Source organism: Gossypium hirsutum, chromosome A08 (assembly GCF_007990345.1).
Source record: "Gossypium hirsutum isolate 1008001.06 chromosome A08, Gossypium_hirsutum_v2.1, whole genome shotgun sequence".
Lineage (NCBI taxonomy): Eukaryota > Viridiplantae > Streptophyta > Magnoliopsida > Malvales > Malvaceae > Gossypium > Gossypium hirsutum.
This window is the reverse complement of record NC_053431.1, coordinates 100,738,985-100,750,276: the sequence shown is the minus strand read 5'-3', so window position 1 is coordinate 100,750,276 and position 11,292 is coordinate 100,738,985. Positions and strand designations below refer to the sequence as shown.

The 11,292-nt window shown below is 34.2% G+C and overlaps 1 long non-coding RNA gene across 1 annotated transcript; it reads right to left on the bottom strand.

Moving 5' to 3' along the window:
• Nucleotides 1-3,719: 3,719 nt before the first annotated feature.
• Nucleotides 3,720-5,540, bottom strand: LOC107936673 (uncharacterized). The gene is made up of 3 exons (XR_001694459.2): nt 5,492-5,540; nt 4,934-5,018; nt 3,720-3,948 (listed from the first exon to the last, which is right to left on the bottom strand). It is a non-coding gene; the product is annotated as an uncharacterized lncRNA (long non-coding RNA).
• Between the last annotated feature and the right edge of the window lie 5,752 nt (nt 5,541-11,292).

Genomic DNA, 11,292 nt, shown 5'->3' with positions numbered 1-11,292 from the left:
TATTTCGTTGTAAAACTATATTACAACTTTACCCGTATACTTGTGGATACCGCCTCATATTTCTATATTTTATTGCAGTATTCACACTCTGGACGTTAGTACGTCCGGAGGCGATCAAGTTGTTGGCGTTGTAGCCGGGGAGGCAACGTCACTAGTTTAATTTTAATCTTTGCATTTAGAAAGAATAATTAAGAAATTTTCCGATGATAGACACGATCTTTACTTTATTTAGCTAACTAAATTTACTATTATTTATCTTTTTTCACTGGAAGACTCTAGTTCATATTCGGTAGTAGAATTATAGCTGTCATAATTGAGGGAAGTCGATCAATAGGAGAATGGATTATATGTGGTCAAATAACGAATTAGATTATGATGCTGATATTCATGAAGGTGTCTATGAAGATTGGGAAATACAAAAGAACCAATGATTATTGATGCACTCTGAGGAGAAACCTCAATTCTTTCCTAAGATGACAACAACCAACTTGGTATACCATCAGTAAGGTAGCAAGAGGTGCAAAGTCCAGAGTTGAGAAAAGAAGAGAATGTTGCTATAGATACTTATGAAGAAGGAGAACTCCCAGACTATTATCCATTTCAACAGATAGAAAAATATTCAGACAAATTCAAAGCAACTGCATAAAGAAAAGATATAAATCTAGTGGGGGAAATGGTCAGTGAACCGAATAATCAGATCAGTGTGGAACTCATGGTCCCAGAAATCTTGGATTCTGCCAATATGGTCGAAACACAAGAGCAGTATAACACAGACCAATCAATAGATACAATGATAATTATGGCTGATCTAATGTAATAGTGCCTATCGATTCAGGAATTCCCAAAGCAAAATAAAGAGATAATAAGAGTCCCAACTGATGAGCCTAAATTGATTATATTTTGCATGACCTTAGTCCTACCAGCAACCTAGATATTTAACGACCTAGGAATTTTCTAGATACTAAAAAAAATTGGAAAAATATATATAGACAGGACCTATGATCATATAACAAGATTCAATCAAGTTAGACAACTAATGAGCATAGGCCTTAAGCTGCAGGCATCGCAGAAGTTTGAGCATTGCAGGAGCCATGAAAGAAAGATATCTGTAAATAAATGGAGGAACTTAAAAGGCCACGAATGGACAAATTTAAAAGTCTACAGAGTTGGAATCTAAGAGATTTAGTGAAAATGCCTTGTTAACCCCTTTTCTAACATTTGTGCCAATCACCACCTTAAGTACACCTGAAAAGTTATTCTGGATCAATAAGATGAGAAAAGATATAATAAATCACAAGTATGAGCCACATTTTCCAACCTTCTTACGAAGCAAGAACGCTAAGCGTAGGCTAAAGTGGATGAGTGGTTACGTGGCTTCTCAAATGATTAATAGCTATGATCTGTGGAAAGAACTATCAGTTGTCCAAGTAGGTCGGAAAGGCAAGTTTAGAGAAAGAGACAATCGCAACAAGCAGAATGGCATGATGGGTGTTGGACCAATACAGATGGAATCAAATTACAGGGAGCCCATCAGTGTATATTGACTGAGCTGACGGACGAGTCCGGGAGTAAGGCCTAACATCCTTACGTAAGACTCTTACTAATAGTACATATATTATATTTTGCTAACCAATTCATTCAAAAATTACAGGTGGATGAAAGATAGGTTTAACAGTCACAGAAAGCATTCTAAAGACCGAAAATTTGAGAAAGCAAGGTCAATGCCGCAACATAGACAATTTTGTATCACAACATCAATGACAATAATGAAGAATTTCAAAAATCAACTCGATGTTGTGATATCACTAACCTGTGTTGCGACAAAGAAGATAGTTTCTCAAATTTTCAAAACTACAGATTGTGTCATGACAACGAAACCCGGTGTCGCAACATGCGAAAGCTGTTTGGGATGTCGCAACATGGAACCTTTGTGTTGTGACATCGCTACAATTTTCTGCAAGGTTGACCTAACCCATTCGTGCAACCCATTTTGTTTAATCCTTAATCTACCAGGTTTTTAACCTTCAAAACCCTTATTTTTAACTCAAAACACCCTAACCTAACATTATTAACCCTTCTCAACACCACACCCTTTAAAAAAACTTCAAAAATCCAAAAACCCTTTTCCAACCTAAAACCCTAAACTATACCAAACTCCATTGCTACTTCAAGGGATTTTAGTAGGAAGCTTCATCAACTATTCAAAGACGCAAGAGAAATATTTGTAGCAAGGTTAAGGTTAAGTAATTATTTCCTTTTTTTTAACTGTTCTATTTAAATTTTTTCCCTGATTCACTTGTTTTAAATTATTGAGAACGCCTTCTAGAAAGAACAAGAGAATTATGGTTCAAGAAACATTGAAGTTTTGGACTCATCTCGATTTCATAATGTTAATATGGAAAAATGTTTTCTTGAGTAAAAAAGGAGACCATTAATCCAAGAACGAGGATTTGAACCCTCCTTGATCCACTGAAAAGAAATTTGGACTTTGGTCCTGTAACACCCCTAACCCGTGTCCGTCGTCGAACTAGGGTTAAGAGGCACTATCGGCCACAACACTACTTTCGGATACGATATATTCACACAGGTCATATTCTTAAAAATAAAACATATAATAGATTTAATATCAAACATATATTATTAATCAAAATACAAATACTATTCATAATTCAAATTATCAACCAAATTCATATTGTACAAATAAACATATTATCACATTAATATGTCTGCCTCAAAGCCATACAAAACACGCTTTACAATTTTATGCACAAGTCGGGTGTTTATCAAAGTAAGGGTATTCAAATACTTAATAATATTCATGCACTTAAAAGACCGAACAAATTATATCACAATATCCAAACATACTAATTCAAGTATTAAAATTTCAAGATTAAGCACCAATTCGTATATCAAATTTACCAAATTTAAAACACAAAAATACATATCCACCAAACGTACTTTAATATTAATTATAATATACAATTTAAGTTATTAATAAACAAATACCATACTCATTAGTTAAACCAAATTAAAAGACACCATCAAGTTAATAAAAATTAAACCAATGATTTCATAATTCAAGTACCAGTGCCGCACAACTATAAAATTAAAACCATCACTTACTACATTACATAAACCTAATTCAATCAATAAAGGTTTATTCTTTTACCTTATTATTAAGTCGGACTAGCAGATCACTTATAAATACAAATCAAACATATATTAAATATGCCGCTTACAATTATAAATCATGCATTATATTCAACCAAAATTCACATCAGTTTAAATATACTTACTGAACCCAAAATTTAAAATGTTCGATACTCATATCGCATTTATTCAAATATACTCATTATCTCATTTTTTTTAAATCTTTATTAATACATATACAACATAATAATCATCTTAACCAAAGACAACATAACATCTATAATTCTTTCGATTTGTATATATATATATATAGACATCTAGACACATCCGAATAGGCTTTATAATAAGTCACGTTTACGGATTACCAAACATTCAACATGCATCAATTAACAACTGCTGCACAAACTCATAGTAATATTAATTCAGATCATGTTACAATTTTAAATAGCAATCACGCATGCAAAATTTATACTTTGTACCAAATACATATTATGCTATTTGGTTTCATAACCGAATCTTATTACCTAAATTCATATACACATCTAAATCTTCCATCATTAAATTACCAATAAATAAACTCATCAAATATTTTAATTAAGAATATGTACCCAAACTTAGGCGTAATAAGCCAGCCATTTTCGCATGGCTTTAAATACATAACTAAATTCGTTATTTCAACAACACTTTCCAGCTTATACATGCCATAGTTCCAAAACACAATTTATAAAATACCGAATACAGTCGATAGCGTGATAAGCTCCTCTGACAATTCCCAGATTCATAACTTGGATTCAAAATCTATAAAACAGAATAAATATGAAAATGCAGAGTAAGCTAATATAGCTTAGTAAGTCATAAGCAAATATTCAACTCAATCACATTTAATCATCAATAGGAAAATTCGTAATACAATATTTTACTCAAATAATTAATTAAACTTATTAAAAGTGATTATAAACTTGTGACTATATATGAACTTTCCCTTGACCGAATACACAAGTTACTAGTATTATATATATACCTTCCACTTATATATATCATTATCATATTCATGGCCGAAGATAGCCACATATATAAACATACATATAGATCTCATTTCACTGTACCTATATTCGCATCTAAACATTAATAATACCAACATAAATTTCATGCTTCACTCTATCAACCATTTGCCATACATAATATTGATCTATTCCTAATTCAAGTACTCATAATTAGCTGTACATCCATCTACTCCTATCCGCACATTAAAACATCATAGAATAATATCATACATATATATCGTTACCTGGCCGAATGGACCAACTCACATGTATACTTAATTAACCAGCATTACAATGACACTCAATTTATTCTTTTATAAGCCGAATATACACACCATATACCCATATATTTTTCATTTGGTTTGCATACGATTCTTCTCAAATATTCGAGGATTTCACTTACCTTTACTCAAGTAAATATCAAGATAATTCATGTCTGACCGTTTAATTCGATTTCACAATTAGAATTTGGTTCTTTTAAGGGATCAGCTAACTTGCACACTTAACGCTAAATCTTTGTAACGTATCGCACACTTAGTGCTGTTACATTAACATCTCGCACATTTAGTGCTAAAATCTTGTGAAGTATCACACACTCAGTGCCGTCACTTTATCCCTCGTACACTTAGTGCCATATTTCTTACAATGAATTATATACATAGGTTTTTACACATTACAAAATCAGCATATAAATCTCGTATTTAATTATATAAAACAACCCAATTATGCTTATAACTTACTTGGGACGATATAAAGACGGAACAGGACGACTAGTCGACCACTTACGTTTTTCCTGATCCAAATTTGATTTCTTTGGTTCTTGATCTAAACACATTCAAATTAAGCTCATTCAAACATATTTTCATTCAATTTATCCCAAAAACACATAAATTTGCAAATTACCATTTTACCTCTGACATTTCCACTTTTTACAATTTAGTCTAATTTGCAAAAAAATACAAAATATTCAAAATTTGACTTTACTATGCTTAAGCCGAATCTTCACTAAGCTCACACAAGTCCATAAATTTCATTTATTTCACATTTTAGTCCCTCAATTTATAATTTTTGCAATTAAGTCCTAATTACTTAAAATCATCAAAAACTCCAATACAAAATATGTTAACCCAACACCTACCTTTCATAATTCATCATCAAATAACAAAAATCACGAGCCCTCACCAATGGCATAACTCAAAATATTCACCAAAATTCAAAATTCAAGCACGGGTTTTGTACTATTCGAAGCAACGATCTCAAAAATGTAAAAATTATCAAAAATCGAGCCGAACACTTACCTTGATTGAGCTTAAAAATCAACCGAACCCTAGCTTGCTTCTTCCTTTTCTTTCTTTTTAGTTTCGGCTATATGAAAAAAATTCATGAACACTTTTTGTTTTCTTTTATGTTTTATCACATATTATATAATTTATAAACTAGTTTTCTAAATTACCCTTAAAAATTAATAACTAAAACTTATAGGCCAAGGACATAATCGTCCTTGTCACATGCACATGGTTTCCAACTCATTTCTTATATTATATACATATAATATACATTTTATTATTATAACACATATATATACATAAATGTACATATTTAATATAAAAACATATTTATACTATATAATGTCGCCCACTATCATATAAAAATTGGGCTTTTTGCATCATGAATGCTTCCACTTAAGAAGCCATTACCAATTCAATCCTTACAATTAAAACTAGCTAATTTTTAATTTATGCGATTAAGTCCTTTCATTTAATCGGATACCCAAACGATAAAATTAAATCACGAAAATTTCACACATATAAATTCACACAAAATAAACACAGAAAATAATTTTAAAATATTTTTCTGACTTGGATTCGTGGTCCTAAAACCACCGTTTTGATTAGGGTCTAAATCAAGCTGTTACAACTCTCCCCTCTTAGGGATTTTCGTCCCCGTAAATCTTACCGGTGAATAGGTTAAGATAATACTCTCTCACAGCATTTTTTGGTTCCCAAGTTGCTTCCTCAACTCCATGCGATCCTCATATACTTCCTCCGTTCCATAATTCTCAACCCATATACAACCTAAGTAGAATATCATATGTATGCATGTCACATCCATAAACTTACATTTAACACCTAGGGGTATTTTGGTCATTTTCGCCCTTAGGGGCATTTCGGTAATTTTTTTATTATGGTTTTCACTTACCTTGGCCCATTAACAAATCCCGTGAGCTAAGATGAATGAATACTAGGCACCAGGTAGGATTCCAGAGAAGAAGAGGTGAGTCATTAAGACCGCTTAAGTACCAAGCTCTCTAGATCCAATCCTAGACATGCATATACCCGTTGCCACACCTTAACTCTAGGACTTGTCCACGGTCGTAATATATTAATTAAGTTTTATTTAGTTATCATATACTAGGCCCAAAATCCCTACATACATGCATATGGCCCACTTGGCCCAAACTCATTCATATGGCCCATCAGGCCCAATTCACATTTATATGGCCCATCCGGCCCAAATCACAATATATTCATGCTCACATACAAATTTTCTATCACATAGCATCACTTATCCAATTTTTCCTATTATGGGCCCAACAGCCCTCCGGGCTCATTTAGCCCATTCCGGCCTATTTGGCCTATTCACAACCCAAGTCCATGGAATCGCCCATGGGCTTCAAACAACCTATCAGTTTCCTCCTCACGAGTGTTCGCGTACTCGTAAGACTACTGCAGCCAAACTTTTAGCTTTTCAGTATTTTGACTTTTCGGCTTTTGCCGATCTACTTGTGTGTGCAGTGTATGTACACACCTGGTAAGCAAGTGTGCTGCGATTCCCTTAGTCAACAACCTACAAACGATATCATCCTACAATTAATCACATGCTTAATACATTTTTTTACTGAAACCGAAGCCTCACCTTTCACCTTACCTTGCACGACAAGTATAACAACCCCTTCTTTAATCACTAACCACGATCAACTCCTAGATATGCATCAATCTTAACTATTAAAACCAGAATAATAGGTAAATCGTATCCAACACAAGTCCCCTTACCTTAACTATGACTATTCAGCCAACTAAGATTAAGCGTACTTACCAACGTCTCCCACCTGAAGAGCAAATCGGTAGAGAATTAAAACCCGAGATCCGATACTTATTTCCTACCAAATTTGATTAGAAAGAGTGAGGGAAGAACAGCGTAATAGATTCTTAGCAAAACTGATTATAAGAACAAAACACTTACACTAGGCTTGACCGATTAGAAAAGGCACTAGCAGCACCAAGAGTGTTCGGCCAAAAAAATTTCTGCCCTTGCAATTTTTATGGCAAAAGAGAGTTATTCAGCTTCAAGAAAGAAGAAGTCGGCTAAACTAAAAAAAATTATTCAAAACCCTTATTAGAAGAAGAATAGAAAATCGGAACAAGAAGAGAAAGGAAGAAGTAAGGGTTTTCGGCTTTTTGGATCTTGAAGAGAAAAGGGTTTCCAGTAACAGGGTGACAAAGATTTCAGCATTAGCCTGGAAACCTTACATTTGGCACCTATTTATAACCCCTATAGTCGAATTCCTCATGGTTAAATTCCCATTTCAGCTCCATCACTCCCCCCTTCTCATCTCCTCGTTTTTCTCCCTGATAACACCCCAATCTATTTCCAAAATTTTCTCTTCTGAACACTCCCCTTAGAGTCCATCTTCACACCACTTCCAACCCTCTAGAAGGCCCAAAATTAAACTTCTAAAAATACTAAGCTAGGATTCGAACCTTGGATCCCTTGCTAGCCACTAACGCCACCTCCCTACACCCTAAGTGGCGTCACTTAGCCACTCTTCCACAAGGTCTTTTTGATGCCATTTTCCCCTATCTTTCTTTAAAAGCCCAACTACTCCCAACCCTGATTCCTTTAATAATTAAATTAAAATTCCTCCACCACAAAACTCAAACCTAGAACTTCTCCAACATACCTAGACACTTCAAATTCCTTAAACCCTTAAAGCCAACATGTCATGTGCCATTTTCTTGCTCACTTAAAAATTTTATGAGACCCAAAGACCAAAGCCCAATCTAGGCCCAAAATTTAGGGCGTTACAATGTCATACTATGATTTCCTATATATATGGAAAGACAAAAAAGGTGAGAGAATGAGAAATAAGGCGGTGAGCGGGTAAGGGTCACTAAGGAGGGAAGAATAGGGACCAATACGATGTGCCAAACTATTTTCGTGTTTGTAATCCTCTTGATGCTTACTATCTTTAAATTTCATACATGTCCTAAGCCTCAAAATGTTACAAGCTAAAAAGCCCTATGTGACCTAAATATCCTTATACATGAATGGACATCATACTAAACATACGCATAAATGGCTATTTGTATTCTACTCTAAAAATCAAATTACTTGTATGATTTATTGATGGATCCCTACAGGTGAGACCCTCAATGTTTGTATACTTTATAACATACTGAATTTAGATGTTTGAATTCAAAAGTGGTAAATCAGCTATTCATCAAGCTAAAGTTATTAGTGAATGTGAAATGCCTAAGTCAAGAGCTCTGAAGCCTATATTTGTATCATATTTACTCAAGGGTCATCATTTTTCTTTCCTATTTTTGTTTATGTTGCTTGAGGACAAGCAATGACTTAAGTGTGGGGCAATTTGATATGTTGTGATTTGGTATAGCAGATTAAACTAATTATTGCACTTTAGGAGCTGGAAACAAGCAGTTTTAGTAGGTTTGAATTATGTTTTCTTAAGTTTTTATTAAGGTAATAAAATGTACAAATTTAGTTTTTTTTTTACCTTAAGTGCGAAATGAGGCCTAAGGGTGAGCTAACTTACTTTGTGAGTGTCCAGGAATCTTTTAGAAGGCATACTAAATTGATATTGGTCATTATGTCACTATGTCGCAACACAGGATGTCCGATGTCGCAACATAGGGAGCAGAATGGAGATATCTCAAGACTGCCTTCAATATAGTGACATAGTCTGAGCGTGTCACAACATATCCTTGAAGATAGCTTAAGAGGAGTATACTGACTGCTATGTCACAACACAGGTCCTAGTGTGTCATCACATCGACTCTGGACGGGAGATAAACATGAAACAGGGTGTTTTGGTCTACACAATCAAACTTAAAATTGATAATGTCAGCTAACCTAGGGTTAAGGATGACGACCACTTAAAATTTATAAATAGCCTCCTTTGGCACATGTTATAGACATCACTCAATTAGACTAGATTCTCTCTTTTAAATCTTTTTTAGTTTTCTTTCTTTCTTAGGTTTTTAGAATTTATTTTCAGGTGTTCTTTGTTTTCAAGAGATATGATTTGTGGAGTTTGTCAAAATCTGTGGATTTGTTTCCACCTTTAATACAAATCATGCATTTTCTTAAACTTCACAATTTAATCCATTTATCATGTTCTCTCTTTTCATATATTCCATATTGGTTATGAAAGCCATGAGGAACTAATCCTCCTATGAGGGATTAACAAGTAGAGGTATGGTCTATTAATTGTTTTATAGGGTTACTCAACAGATCAATTGTTTAGGAAAGGAAGAACTTGGAATAAACCCTAGGCCAGACAACCCTAGGAAGTCATCAAGGTGGGAATTAACCAAAAATTGGTATTGCCCATCCATGAACACCTTCACCTCAAGCCAATCTGGACTGTGAGTTTGGAAGATAAGTTGTCCTTGCTGACTTATTATGTTAGTGGAAGGTCAGAAGATCCTACTAGGGCAACAACTAGTTGGTTGACGAGGAACCCAAAATAACAATTGATGGGGATTATCGAATCGAGCTAATCACTCATAATCAAGATTTGATTCATTCTACTCTTTTGTCTCTTGAATTTTATTCTATTATTATAGAAACCTTAAAACCTTTTTATTATGTTCTCCTACTATAATTGATTTAGAGTACTAATTATATCTTTTAGTGTTTAGGTTAGAATTGATCAAGCACTCGCCTCCCCTAGGTACGATCCTTTCCTCGAAGTACTCACCAACTTCATTGTAAAACTATATTACAACTTGACTCGTATACTTGTAGATATCACCTTATATTTCTATATTTTATTACAGTATTCACACTCTAGACATTCATACGTCTGGAAGCTGTCAGTTTCCCACTAAAGAAGTAACTGGTTCATTCTAACCAAACTAGATTTAGTTCTCAACCATGTCCAATTCAGTTTCCAGCTTTCCCGTTTCTCCTAATATAGGTCATCATCTTACGATCGCTTTTAATTTAGTCCCTTAATTACTCTTAATTCTAGGTTAATTGAAAACATGGTGTCACAACTCCTCCCCCCTTAAAAGAAATTTCGTCCCTGAAATTTCCCGTCACACCAACCTGGAAATCAAATTTAAAGAACCCTTATTTATCCTTTCTCTCAAATGGTTTGCATACACATTCACCCTTCTTTTCACCGACTCCTTTAACCTGTTTTCCAGTTTTTGTTCTTTCACGTGATCCTGCTTCGCCAGCCTAGTATATTCCTTCTATACTTAACATGATATAGGTTTCTACTCTTTGTCAAATACCTAATCACTTCGCTATTGGGTACCTTCTTTCCTATAGCATCTCCTCACTATCTTAATTTGGTAGGGATTCTATGGTGAACACCATCTGTCTATAAATTTCTTCAACCCTATCATTGGTGGATGCTTTGCAAATCCTAAATTTGCTTATGCTCTAACTTCGCCCATCTTACGAATCCTTAATCATGGTGAATCTCGATCATTAATTCGTCATCGACTTCTGATCCTTCCAGTGCATTTCTTTGATTATAATCCTTTCTCTCATCTTCTAATTTTGCGGATACCTGGAAACAAGTATCGCTTAACTAATGGTTATTTTATTCCTGGCGAATATTTCAAAATTTCTAGGCTTACTAGTACTCTAGCATAACCCATCTGATTGGTAAATTCTTTCACATTACAGGGCAGCTAAGCTTGCCCATGTCTCATCCTTTACCATTTATCTTAGAGAAGTATCAGAGCGACTACTCTGAATCAGGAATCCTACTCCAATGGTAATAAAAACTTTCTGCCTTTCTCCAAGAGGGCTACTACTGAACAATCCCATGACTAGTTCATTT